Consider the following 13,361-nt stretch of genomic DNA (forward strand, 5'->3'; position numbering starts at 1 on the left):
ACAAGATTGTAATCAATATTGGAGTTTGAATTATTGAAAGGGGATTATCAATTTTTGTAAGAAAAGTATTTCAGAAGTTTGTTAGAAAAATTGAGGCAAAATGTTCTAGTCTTCCACTACTCAAATGTTTTTACCATCAGTAGAAACTTAGGACAATAGCATTTTATTAGTACAGAAGCAGGAAGGCAATGGAATGGAAAATATAATTTAAAGGAGAAAATAAACTGGCCAACTTAATTTTATTAATACAAAGGCAAAAAAACACAACCAGCGGGAATGAAATTTAGTGGTGTTGAAAAATGTCTCAGTCATCTAAACCATTGGTTTTTAAATGATGTCTGTTGGAGAAGTGTTTTATTTTGCAAAGTCCCATGTATAAAGCAGGTGATGAGGTAATGTAGGATGGCTAGTGGTGGGGACCCTAGCCACTACAAAATCCCCTTTCTCCCCTTGTCTCCTTCCAATATACCCCCCCTTTAGGCCCAGAGCATAGATATTAGTACTTAGCAACAGATCTGAGCACCCTTGAGACCCTCTACCCAGCACGCATCTCGAACAGTCCCTTTCAGCGTTACACTTAAACTTTCTCCACAGGCCCAGAAAGATGCCCTTCAAATCATGGAGTCTCATTTATGTCATGGAAAACAAGCCTAAAGCATACCAATGGTGCCCTTCTCCTTAAAGATTTAAATTCCCAAAGGAGATGATAAAATTCGCTTACTGAAATGTGCCTGTTGGAGGTTGAATTGCATCCCCTAGAAAGATTCTTTGAAATCTGAACCCCTGGTATCTGTGAATGTGATCTTATTTGGACGTGGAGTCTTTGCAGAAGTGATTGAGTTAAGATGGTGTCATTAGGGTGGATTCTAATCCAGTGTGACCATTGTCCTTGTGAGAAGAGGAAAACACCAAATGAAGACAGGGACACACAGGGACAACAGAGACAGGAAGGACAGAGACTTAGTGATGCAGCCACTAGCCAAGGAATTGACTGTCATCCTCAGAAACTAGAGTGAGGCAAGGAAGGGTTCTATCCAGACTCTCAGAGGAAATGATCTTGCTGATATCTTGATTTTGGATTGCTAGACTCCAGAGGTATGAATGATTTAATGTGTGGTGTTTTAAGCCACTCGGTTTGTGGTAGTTTCTTACCACAGACAGCCACAGGGAACGAACACTCAAGATTTAAGTAATCTTCACATTCAACATGGAGCTTGAACTCATGACCCCAAGATCAAGCATTGTGTGCTCTACCAACTGAGCAAACCAGGTGCCCTAGAATTTATATTTTAATAATTTTTAAAAAGAAGGGAAAATGTTTATTCTCAGCATCTTAAGGTGAGCTCCTCAAAGACAAATACTATGCCTTGTTTATCTTTCCATTCATGAGACTATAGCACTGTGCCTGGTACACACTGGTACTCAATAATTGCTGAATGAATAAATAAAGAGTGAACCTAATGGAAGATTCTGGAGTCATCCTGGTTGACCCAGAGTTTCAACTTTGATCAGCACAATCACAAAATCATCATTTTGAAAGGGAAAAGTTTGTGGGCACCTGGGTGGCTCAGTTGGTTAAATATCTGACTTCGGCTCAGGTCATGATCTCATGGCTCTTGAGTTCGAGCCCCGCATTGGGCTCTGTGCTGAGAGCTCAGAGCCAGGAGCCTGCTCTCTGTCTCTCAAAATTAATAAACATTAAAAAAAAGAAAAGGGAAATTTCTGTCAGTTGTCTCTATTTTGAGGCTATGTGACAGTATGTTTTCAGGGTTAAATAAGAAAAAACTCTGTCACAGAAAGTTTCTTGTTATGCTGGGACTTGGGTTAATAGAAGTCATATCTGTGTGGCACCAGCAACATTTCAATAAGGGTTTACACTATTTAAAGTTTGCTTTTAACCTGAATTTGAGCCCAAGCTATGGTATCAGTTGAGGAACCCCAGATTCCAGCCCCTGTTTTAAGGGTCTACTACACTTCAGGTTAATCTGATTCCCAGATGGTACAAGTTCATGCATATTTGCCTTTCATTTCAACTTATCCCTTCACTTATTCCTATTCATTTAAAAATGCATGAATGAAAAAAACAAAAACAAAGAAACAAACAAACAAAAATATAAAGAATGCATGAATGAGTAAATGGAAAACCTTTTGTTTCCTCAGGTACTTCGATGGGTAACAGCTTTCACATATGTTAATTATGTATTTTTTTTTCCAGTTGCAGTTTTTTTTATTTTCCTCATTTTCTGTTAATTTTTAAAGTTTGAAATAATTCTAGACTTACAAAAAGTTGCAAAAATGTTACAAGGAATTTCTATATATTCTTCAAGATTCCTCAGATTTATGTCTAAATACGTTAGTGTGTATCCCCTAAAATTAAGGGCATTTTCCCCTGAAACCACAGTATAATTAGTAAAATCAGGGAATTAACATTATTCTATTATCTAACTGATGGACTTCATTCAAATTTTGCTGATTATTCTTATTCCTTTCATCTGGCCTAGAAGCCAATCTGGCATCATATCCTGTGTTTGGTTGTGTATTTGTTTGTGTTCCTTTAATCTAGAACAGTTCTTTGGTCTTTGTCTTTTATAACCTTGAGTCTTTTGAGTAGCGTTAGGTTATTTTGTAGAAGTGCTTCAAATAGGGGTTTTCTGATTTTTTTAAATGGGTCCTTTTATTTTTTGGGGGAGAGACAGAGAGGGAGTTGCTAATGAACAAGGGTCAGAGACAGAGGGAGAAGTGAATCCCACAAGGGGCAGAGAGAGTGGGAGAGAAAGAGAATCCCATGCAGGCTCTGCACTGTCAGCAAGGAGCTGAAATCCCAGCTTGTGCTCACTAAACACAGGACTCTATCTCACCTGTTGAGGGACTCGATCCCAAGAAATGTGAGATCATGACCTGAGCCAAAGTCAGATGCTTAATTGACTAAGCCATGCAGGCACCCCAAGGGTTTTTCTGATTTTTTAGAAATGCCCTAATTTGTTTTTTTCTGATTTCTGACTTTGTTGTCATGATAAGATTCAGGTTATGGATTTTTGGCAAGAATGTCATAAATGTGATGTTGTCTCCATTTCAATTTATTATATCATGAGGCAGATGCCGTCCAATTGTCTCATTATTGCTACATGTACTTAAGGGCTGAATTGTGTCCACCCACTTTCATATGTTAAAGTCTTAACTCCCAATATCTCAGAATGTGGCTGTATTTGGAGATAGGATCTTTACAGAGGTAATTAAATTAAAATGAGGTCAGTAGGGCAGTCTCTCTTCATTATGACCTGGTATTTTTATAAGAAAAGAAATTTTAACACAGACATCTAGAAAAGGAAGATGATGTGAACACACAGGGAGACAACCACCATCTACAAACTCAGAAGAGAGGCCTGGAAGAACAGATTCTTCCCTCATGAACACTCTCAAGGTGTGTCCAAAAAACACTTTGCTTTTGGACTTGCATCCTCCAAAACTACAAGAAAATTCATTTCTGATGTTTAAGGCACTTAGTCTGTGGCACTTTGTTATGGCGGCCCTTTCAAATTAACTTACAAGTTAACTTTGATCACTCAGTAAGGTGATACCAATTTTATCTACTGCAAAATTGTTTTTCCCTTTGCAATTAGTAATACCTGTGAGGATGGGGCACCTGGGTGGCTCCATTGCTTAAGTGTCTGACTCTTGGTTTCGCCTCAGGTCATGATCCCACAGTTTCGTGGTTTTGAGCCCTGCATCAGGCTCTGTGCTTGCCGCACAGAGCCTGCTTGGGATTCTCTCTCTCCCTCTCTCTGCCCCTTCCCCACTTGCACTGTCTCTGTCTCTCTCAAAGTAAATAAATAAACTTAAAAATTTTGAAAAAATAAAATATTCAAACTTGGTGAATAAATCAGATATTTAGCTTTATAAAAAAAATATCCTGTGAGGAGACACCTGGATATGACAAATATCCTATTCTTCATCATGGCGCCACCTCACTCAGTTTAGCATTCACTCACGATTCTTGCCTGAAATAGTGATTACTGTCGTGGCTGCCAATTGTATGTTAACTGTTTTGTTAGAGTAAAGCAGCAACAGGAAAGCATACAAGTCAGCAATTAGGGTTCAATGAATTTTCACACAGTGCACACATTCCTGTGGCTTTTTACTAGCTCAAGGAATAGAGCATTATCAGCACCCACAAACCTCCTTATTTCTCTTCTCAAACTACCCCTTACATCTTCTCAGTGCTCAGCCCAGTCATAATTTCCAAAACCAAATGACAACTTTGCTGGATATTAGTGGAATAATTTATTGGGGATTGTTTTGTGTTTGGCTTCTCTCAGTCAATATTTGTTTTTATTATTCTATAATATTCCACTGTATGAATATATCACTATCTATCAGTTACAATGTTTTTTTAAGCCTGAGCTGAAATCAAGAGTTGGATGTTTAACCAAAAGTGTGTCAAATTTTTCCAAATGCTCCTTTTGCATTATGACTCTATCATGTCTTACGATTTCTTTTTTTCTAACAATGTGGGGGATTACATTTATTAATTTTTGAATGCTAACATTGCATTTTAGAAATGGGGGCACCTGGGTGGCTCAGTTGGTTAAGTGACCAATTTTGGCTCGGGTCATGATCTCACGGTTCGTGAGTTCGGGCCCTGTGTCGGGCTCTGTACTGACGGCTAGCTCAGAGCCTGGAGCCTGCTTCAGATTCTGTATCTCCCTTTCTGTCTGAACCTCCCCTGCTCACGCTGTCTCTATCTCTCTCAGAAATAAATAAAAAAGATTAAAAAATTTAGAAATATACTCAACCTTGTAATGACATAGTATTCTCTTGATGTATTACTTGATTTAGTTTTATAATATTTTGTTAAACATTTTACACCAACATTTACAACTGACGTTGGCCTGAAAATTTCCTTTTCTTTAAATGGCTTTTTCAGATTTTGGTATCAAGGTTATGCTGGCTTCATAAAAAGATTTAGGAAGAATTTCTCTTTTCCAGCATGCTGGCAGTTTGTGTAAGATTGGTATTCTCTCTTTATTCTGCATTTCATAGATTTCACCAGTGAAGCCATTTGGATCTGTACTTTCCTCAAGGAAGTTTTGTTCTTACATATTCAATTTATTTAACATTTTCTTTATGAAGTGATATGGAACTATTCATATTTTCATCTTCCTGTATTATATTGGTAGGCTTTTTAAAAAGATTCATAACATTTTCTCATGTTTTTAATGTTCCAAAATCTGCAGTAATGTTCTTTTTTTCATTCCTGATGTTGGTCATTTGTGTCTTCTATCCTTCCTTTCTTCCTTTCTAGAACTAACTTTTGATTTTCTAGATTTTTGTATTGTACACTAGTTTTCTATATCTATCATTTTTATTATTCCTGTCTGTGTCCTTTCTTTGAGTTTAATTTGATCTTTTCCTCTAACTTCTTTTTTTTAATGTTTATTTATTTATTTATTTTTAATTTTTTTTAAATATTTTATTTATTTCTAGGAGAGAGAGAGAGAGACAGCGTGAGCAGGGGAGGGTCAGAGAGAGAGGGAGTCACAGACTGAAACAGGCTCCAGGCTCTGAGCTGGCAGTCAGCACAAAGCCCGACGCGGGGCTCGAACCCACGAACCGCGGGATCATGACCTAAGCAAAAATGGGACGCTTAACCGACTAAGCCACTGAGGCGCCCCCCCTTTTTTTTTTTAAAATTTTTTAATGTTTATTTACTTTTGAGCGAGAGAGACAGAGTGTGAGTGGGACAGGGGCAGAGAGAGAGGGAGACACAGAATCTGAAGCAGGCTCCAGGCTCTGAGCTGTCAGTACAGAGCCAGATGCAGGGCTTGAATCCACAAACTGTGAAATCATGACCTGAGCCAAAGTCAGATGCCTAACCAACTGAGCCACCCAGGCACCTCTCCTCTAACTTCTATAGTTGCTCATTAATTTTACTTTACTCTTTCTCTCAAATATCCATTTGAAGCCATAAATTTTCCTCTCTGTATGGCTTTACTGTAGCTCACTACTTTTTTTTTAAGGTTTTGTTTTTAAGAGGCGCCTAGGTGGCTCAATAGGTTAAGCTCCTGACTTTTGATTTTGAATGAGGTCATGATCTCATGGTTTGTGAGTTTGAGCCCTGAGTCTGACTTGGAGCTGACAGTGCAGATCCTGCTTGGGATTCTCTCTCTTCCTTTCTGTCTGTCCTCCCTAGCTTGTGCATGCACTTGCACATGCTCCCTGTCTCCCAAAATAAATAAATAAGCTTAAAAAAAAAAGATTTTATTTTTAAGTAATCTCTACACCCAACCTGGGGCTCAAACCCACAACCCTGAGATGAAGAGCTGCATGCTGAGCCTACCAGGCTTCCCTGTATCTTACGATTTTTGATATATATATATTTTTTGCTATGACTTTGTTCTACATAATTTCTAATTTACACTGTGACTTATACTTTGGTCTCTGGGGATTTTAAGAGTGTATTATTTAATTTGCAAACTAAGAGATTGTGTTAGTTATCTTTCTTATACTGACTTCTAGCTTAATTCTGCTGTGATCAGAAAGCATATACTCTTTGGTTTAAAACCTCTGACATTCATTAAGACTTGTTTTATGACCTCACACTTTTATTTTTACTTTTACACACTTACTATTCTAATTTTCCACATGGGCTCAGAAAGCATGAATATCCCGTAATATTCCATTTGTGTTCAATAAGTCAAGTTTGCTAATTGTCTCATTTAAGTCATATCTTTACTGATATTTTCTCCCAATTTTCCCTATCTAATAGCACTATGATAGGCTGGCTGTGGTTTCCTTTGTTAAGCTTTTATGCTTATGTCACTTTTGGAAAGTTTTTGGCCATTATTTCTTCTCTTTGTAAAGTTTATTTTGAAAGAGAGATAGACAGCAAGCAGGAGAGATACAGAGAGAGAGGGAGACAGAATCCCAAGCAGGCTCTGTGCTGTCAGTACAGACCCTGATGTGGGGCTCTATGTCAAGGACTGTGAGGTGCGCCTGGGTGGCTCAGTCAGTTAAGTGTCCAACTTCGGCTCAGGTCATGATCTCATGGTTCGTGGGTTTGAGCCCTGCCTTGGGCTCTGTGCTGACCGCTCAGAGCCTGGAGCTTGCTTCAGATTCTATGTCTCCCTGTCTCTCTGACCCTCCCCTGCTCACACTGTGTCTCTCTCTCTCAGAAATAAATGAAACATTAAAAAAAAATTTAAGCTATGAGATCATGACCTGAGCTGAAATCGAGTCAGACACTTAACTGACTGAGCCAGCAGGCACCCTGGCCATTATTTCATAAATAATGCTTCTGCTAAATATCTCCTCCCTCTACCTCTGAGGTTTATTAAAAGGTATATTGTACTTCTTCCCTGTGTGCCATATTTCTGTTATATTCTTTCCGTGTTTTCCATCTTTTTCCTCTCTGTGCCTCAGTTTAGTTAATTTCTACTGATCTTTCTTCCAATTTGTTAATTCTCATCTACTTTTGAACCCATTTATTTTCAGTTCCTTTATTTTTCAGTATGGAATCTTTCTTAAATTGATTTAAATTGTATGCTGGAATTCTCCCTCTTCTGTTTTTTTTTTAGAGCATATTTACCACAGTTATTTTTAAAGTTCCTTTCTGGGAATTCTGTTACCTGGACTTTCTGTGGGACTATATATATATATATATTTTCATGTTGTTTGTCTTTTGGTAATGCTAAGTAATTTTTATTAAATGCCTAACGCTATATTTTAGAAATGTCAGAGAAAACTTAAAGCTCTGGACAGTCTTCTCTTCATAGACTTTACTTGTGCTTTACACAGGCTGCTAAAGAAGGGGAGGTTTATTCTGGTCAGGAGCTGAGCCCAGCCTTTGTCCTGGCTGATGTGTTTCTGGTTTGCCATTATTTCTAGGATGTATCCCTGCAGTGGTCCCTCCCAGAGCTGATGGTATCATCTAGAGCTTTTCTTTGGTATGCTCTGAGGTCTAATTTTTGTTCCCTTTACCTAGCTTTGGGAGAGCACATAAAACTACACCTAGTATATCTCAGACTTCTGGCCAACACTTTCTGCTGGTTTTGTCTGTTTTGCCATTCAGTCTTTAGGCCCTTAGGTCGATGCTTTAGAATCTACAAATCTGTCAAAGGCAAGGGCTAGACCAAACATAGGATCACCTCTGTTTTTCTTCTGCCTTGGATCATGGCCCCTCAAATTCTTGTTACCTTCTCAACTCTCTGCTGCCTCCAGGAAAGTATTTTTAATATTTGATCCAACTTTTGTAGTCGTTCTATGTGGGAGGTTTGATTTATTAGAAACTAGTCCACCATTGGGGCGCCTGGGTGGCTTAGTCGGTTGAGCGTCCGACTTTCGCTTAGGTCGTGATCTCACGTTCGCGGGTTCGAGCCCCGCATCGGGCTCTGTGCTGACTTCCAGCTCAGAGCCTGGAGCCTGTTTCAGCCTGTGAGTCCCTCTCTCTCTGACCCTCCCCTGCTCACGCTCTCTCCCTCTCTCCTAGAAATAAATAAAACATTAAAAAAATTAAAAAAAAAAAAAAGAAAGAAACTAGTCCACGATAGCTGGAATCATCTATATGTTTTTTAGAAACAACAACAACAACAACAACCTCACTTATCCTCCTCATCTTGCAGGTCATGGGTCTCAGACTGGGTGGATGGAATGATTTTCCCGAGTTGACATGTCTAGTTGATGTGCAGAACCAGAATCTGGACCAGGTCTTCATCCAGGACTCCATAGCGCTTTGTAGCAGCCACATCTAAGGACTAAGGCTGTCTGCCAAGGCAACAAGGAGAGTGTTTGGATGTGTCAGCAAGGAGAGGAGGAGCCAGCTGAGTGGTGGCTGCAGTGCTGGCAGGGGTCAGCTGGCTGAGTTTGTTGGAAGCCACAGCTCTGATGAAGGCAGTCACATTCATCATTCATTCACCCATGTGATCCAAGACTTGGCAGCTGCACATGTGACAGTGCCCCTCCCTTCTCCCCCCCAGCCACATCCCCCTGGATCTGAAGAGGTACGTGTGACAGGAAGGCTGCTCAGGTGATATTGGTCTCCAGCAGTCAGTTGATTTGGAAAACTGGGCAAGGATCTTTATTACCTTTGGGACATGTATGCAGTGAGGCAAATTGTACCTTGTGCCTGAAAGACAATTGGCTTGGCCTAAAAGGAACTAAGCACATAAGTGGTTTATTCATAACACCGGGAAATACAAGCCACAAAACTCCTCAGCTACCATTTTCCTTCTGTAGGAAAGAAACCAACAGACATCACCAACGTGGCTCGAAGTTTGACCTTACTTTGAGGCTGAACAGAGAATGCGGTCTCAGGGCTGGGTGTGGAAGGGGAGGCGATGAGTAGACGGAAGGAGAAGCCAGTCTGCTATTTCATGGAGGAGGTCAAACCATAAGACTACATTTTAGTGGCCACCAAACAGCTTATGACAACATGATAATGGTTATTTTTGCTCATTTCTCCTCAAAATGTCATGGTGGATAACTGATGGCAGTTGTCAACAGGGAGGCTGAAGTAATGTTCTTGCCCACACTCCTCTCCTCTACATCGTTAAGAATGTCCGTAATTAAAACAGTCTCTCCCATGACCCCGTCTTCTGTCAAATGCAAGTAAAATGAACAACTTGTTTCCCTCATCACATGTTATCTTGGTTTTCAAGGCAGAGCAATCATGGAATGGAAACTTTTAGCTTCTCCCTTGCTTAATCTTTCCCCAGAGAAGGAGCTAATATAATTGGTGATAGCTTGCTGGGTTGGTTGTGTGTGTGTGTGTGTGTGTGTGTGTGTGTGTGTGTGTGTGTGTCTGCATTGCCCAAGATTGGGGATATTGGGCCTCAGTAGCAAAAGCAAAAAGAACAACAGAAAACCAAAACCCAGGCCCCACCTTCTCCTTTCTTGTGCTGCCTCTCTCATCATCACTAAAATGTGCCAGGACCTTCTCACTTCTGTGCTGGAAACAGCCCAGGACACATGGTTTTCTGAATCCTACTATTCTGAAGTTCTGGGCAAGGAGACCCAGCCACCCTTCTGGGGCTGGATGCAGGAACCATGAAGTTGGGTTTTCCCACTGCAGGGCAGCTCTAGGTGGCCTGTCTTGGCTTCAAATCCAAGTTACATCTTTCTGCCCAACTGCTGCCAAATCACTACTAAAGCTATTATCTTGAGCCCCACTGGGTCACATGAAGAGCACCTGTACCTACCTTTCAGGTATTTTTTGTTCCCAGTGGCTCTATGTACATTTACTGGCACTTTGACATAAGCAAGACATGCTGTTAATATTTCTTAGTGGCTCATGCATTTATTCAACATGTAATATATCAAAGTCTGAATAACTAGGTTGCAATCATAAAAAATATTCTATTTTTAAACATGTCATCTTGGTATTCTAGATTCCTAAAACATAAGTCTTGAGTCACTTTAGTAAATGGATATACCAGAACATTAGAACTGTGAGTAGCAACAGGAGAAAGAAAGTTAAAAAACAAACCACAGTGGAAGCAGTACTGAAAAATTCAAACAAACACATGAGAACAGAAGCACCATATATAATGCTGATTAGTGTTCATGCAGCTTTCTGAGCTCCTTGGAGAAAGGTGCTACCTGAAATATAAATAAAATAGATACTTTCCCCATATTTCTCATATCCTTTTTCCGGTGTTGGTCACAAAATGTATAGAGCATCAGGTTACTGTTCAACCAAAATTATATTATGGTGGAGTTCAAAACAGTTCCTCTAGGGAATTTGGGGACTAATCCACTGGTATCTCCTAAAACCACCTTGTTTTTCCATCAGTTCTGATGCCTGAGACCTCAGGGAATGAAATCTATGGATTTTTGGAATAGGAGCTTGAAAACTGTGTGCCAGATTACATCCTTTGCAAATGGCCTCATTCAGGTCAGTGACTTGAAACATTACTCAGCTTATCCCAGGACACACATCTACAGTCATGGCAGTGAAAATTCCTTACTGTTGGAAAATTGAACTGCAATCCTCTAACTTCAAGTGTAGATGTCCATAGGAATTCTGCATAGGTGAAGTTAAGAGGTTTTGGAACTCTGCCCAAATGCATCACCTGCTACCTGTTTTCCTGAGCACCTGTGTCTGTTTCAGCACTGAGTTTCTAGCACCTGGCAGGGAGGAATGGCAGGTAATAGGCACTAAATTCTATTTGCTAAATGATGGCACCAGCAATTACGCTACCCAATGCAACTTATGCTTATTTGGAAATAAATATGTGAAAGAGATGAGGAATTTACAGTCTGAAAGAAGTAAAGAGGCCATTGATGGAGTGCTCCTCTGTAGGATTTGACTTTATCTGAGGGAACGACAACCTTGCCATCTTGTCTCCAGGTCTTACACATATACATATATACTTATTGGCTCATCAACCATCAGGTTCCCAACATCCTCAAGCAAGAAAACAATTTGTTTTTTAGTCTTTGTGGAAGTGACTCCCAGGATGGCTTGGAGAGATTCTGTCACAATTCTGACAGAAAATATTCAAAATATTGGCTTTGTCTATATTACAGTGAAACCCCCTTCATAAAGATCCCCATGACAGCCAACCTCTAAGCAGCACTCACTGATTCTCTCCCCCAGGTGCTCATGTGCTTCTGTAGTCCTCTCCCACATTGTAAAGGGGTAACTAACCTGTGTTACCAATGGAATTCCATAAACATGTGACTTCTGAAGTTAGGTCATAAAAGACATTGTGACATTGTCTTGTTTCTTCTGGCTCAGTGCTGTTGGGAGAATCCAGCTTCCATGTCATGGGTACACTCAAGCAACCTTAGGAAGAGGTCCATGCAGTTAGGAACTGAGACCTCCTGCCAACAACCATGTTGAGTCTCAGTTTCTTTGTTTGTAATATGTGTGTGCTCCCCCAAACCACATAGCCACTCTTTCTACCTTCCTTGATGTGGCCTCTTCTCTCCCTGTAGTTGTGTGGCCTGTCTATTCTGTTGATCCTCAGGTCAATTTCTTGAGAATGAAGAACTGTTTGATAGTTATCTAGCTGTGTTCAAGGGACAAGGCAAGCCTAGAGTCCTCCTAATATGTTGCCATCTTAGCTTCTCTTCCTCCTAAAATGTGAGTGCAAATAGTACACATAGGGTCTTATGAGGATGAAACAATGCATTCTTCAAATGCATAACTCTTACTGGTTGTATAATGTTCCATGATGCTGACATATTACAGTTTATTTAATCAGTTTCTTTTGGGTGGACAAGTAGGTACTTTCCAAAGTTTACTATTCTTATAGATCACATTGCAATAAATATTCTAGAGCATAAATGTTTGTCTGGGTCTTAAATCATTCCTTTCTGATACATTTAATTTGAGCATGTTCAGTTAATGGTTTAGAGATTAAAAAAGTTTTTTTTTTAAGAAAAGAACATGTGTGAACAGGGGATGGGGACAGAGGGAGGGAGATAGAGAGATAGAGAGATAGAGAGAGAGAGAAAGAGAGAGAGAGAGAGAGAGAGGAGAATCCCAAGCAGGCTCCATGCTCTGTGTGGAACCCATCTTGGGACTTGATCCTACTTGGGGCTGGGATCATGACCTGAACTGATCAAGAGTCAGATGCTCAACTGACTAAGCCACCCAGGAATCACTAGGGATTGTTCCTTTGAAAGTTATTAAGTTCTGGGGCACCTGGGTGGCTCAGTCGGTTAAGCATCCGACTTCAGCTCAGGCCATGATCACATGGTTTGTGGGTTCAAGCCCCGTGTCGGGCTTTGTGCTGGTGGCTAGCTCAGAGCCTGGAACCTGCTTCAGATTTTGTGTCTCCCTCTCTCTCTAACTCTCCCTTGCTCACGCTGTCTGTCTGTCTGTCTGTCTCTCTCTCTCAGAAATAAATAAAAAACATTAAAATTTTTTCTTTTAAAAAGAAAGTTACTAAAAGAAAGTTACTAAGTTATATATATGAGTAGGTGCTCCCCCTTCTACTTGTCTTCATTTCACCAGTGTACCATCATCAAAAATTGAAAAGTGGGCAAGAAATCATGCTGTTGTATGTTAGTTCAACAGATCTTGTGGGGACTTCATCCCCAAAAAGAGGGATTAGAAAAGGATAAATTTGCCACAAAATAAGAAAATGACAGTAATAGGCACATCTTCCTTGAAGAGCCTCTGACCCCATAGGAGAGGAAGTGCTTTGGGTATTTCAATTTGGGCTTCTGACAACAACACAAACATCTGTACTTTTTCTGACATGTTTTTGGTTAACTCCATGTTCATAGTTAATATTTACTTCAGCTTTTCTGCAAGTGGTAATCAGATCTCTTAAGACTTTTGGGCATTCCCCCACTCACCCTCTGGGAATGTATCTGGTTCTATATTGAGAAGGTTATATAGGATTTAACCAATT

At 40.0% G+C, this 13,361-nt stretch overlaps 1 long non-coding RNA gene across 2 annotated transcripts; it reads right to left on the bottom strand.

Moving 5' to 3' along the window:
- Positions 1 to 8,598: 8,598 nt before the first annotated feature.
- LOC120227281 lies at positions 8,599 to 11,623 on the bottom strand. Of its 2 annotated transcripts, none has more exons than XR_005527214.1 (3): positions 11,561 to 11,623; positions 10,962 to 11,121; positions 8,599 to 8,760 (listed from the first exon to the last, which is right to left on the bottom strand). It is a non-coding gene; the product is annotated as an uncharacterized LOC120227281 (long non-coding RNA). The 2 variants fall into 2 exon arrangements; XR_005527215.1 differs by lacking the exon at positions 8,599 to 8,760 and adding an exon at positions 10,484 to 10,593.
- Positions 11,624 to 13,361: the final 1,738 nt, after the last annotated feature.

Source organism: Hyaena hyaena, unplaced genomic scaffold (genome assembly GCF_003009895.1).
Source record: "Hyaena hyaena isolate Hyena2069 unplaced genomic scaffold, ASM300989v1 scaffold_2141, whole genome shotgun sequence".
Lineage (NCBI taxonomy): Eukaryota > Metazoa > Chordata > Mammalia > Carnivora > Hyaenidae > Hyaena > Hyaena hyaena.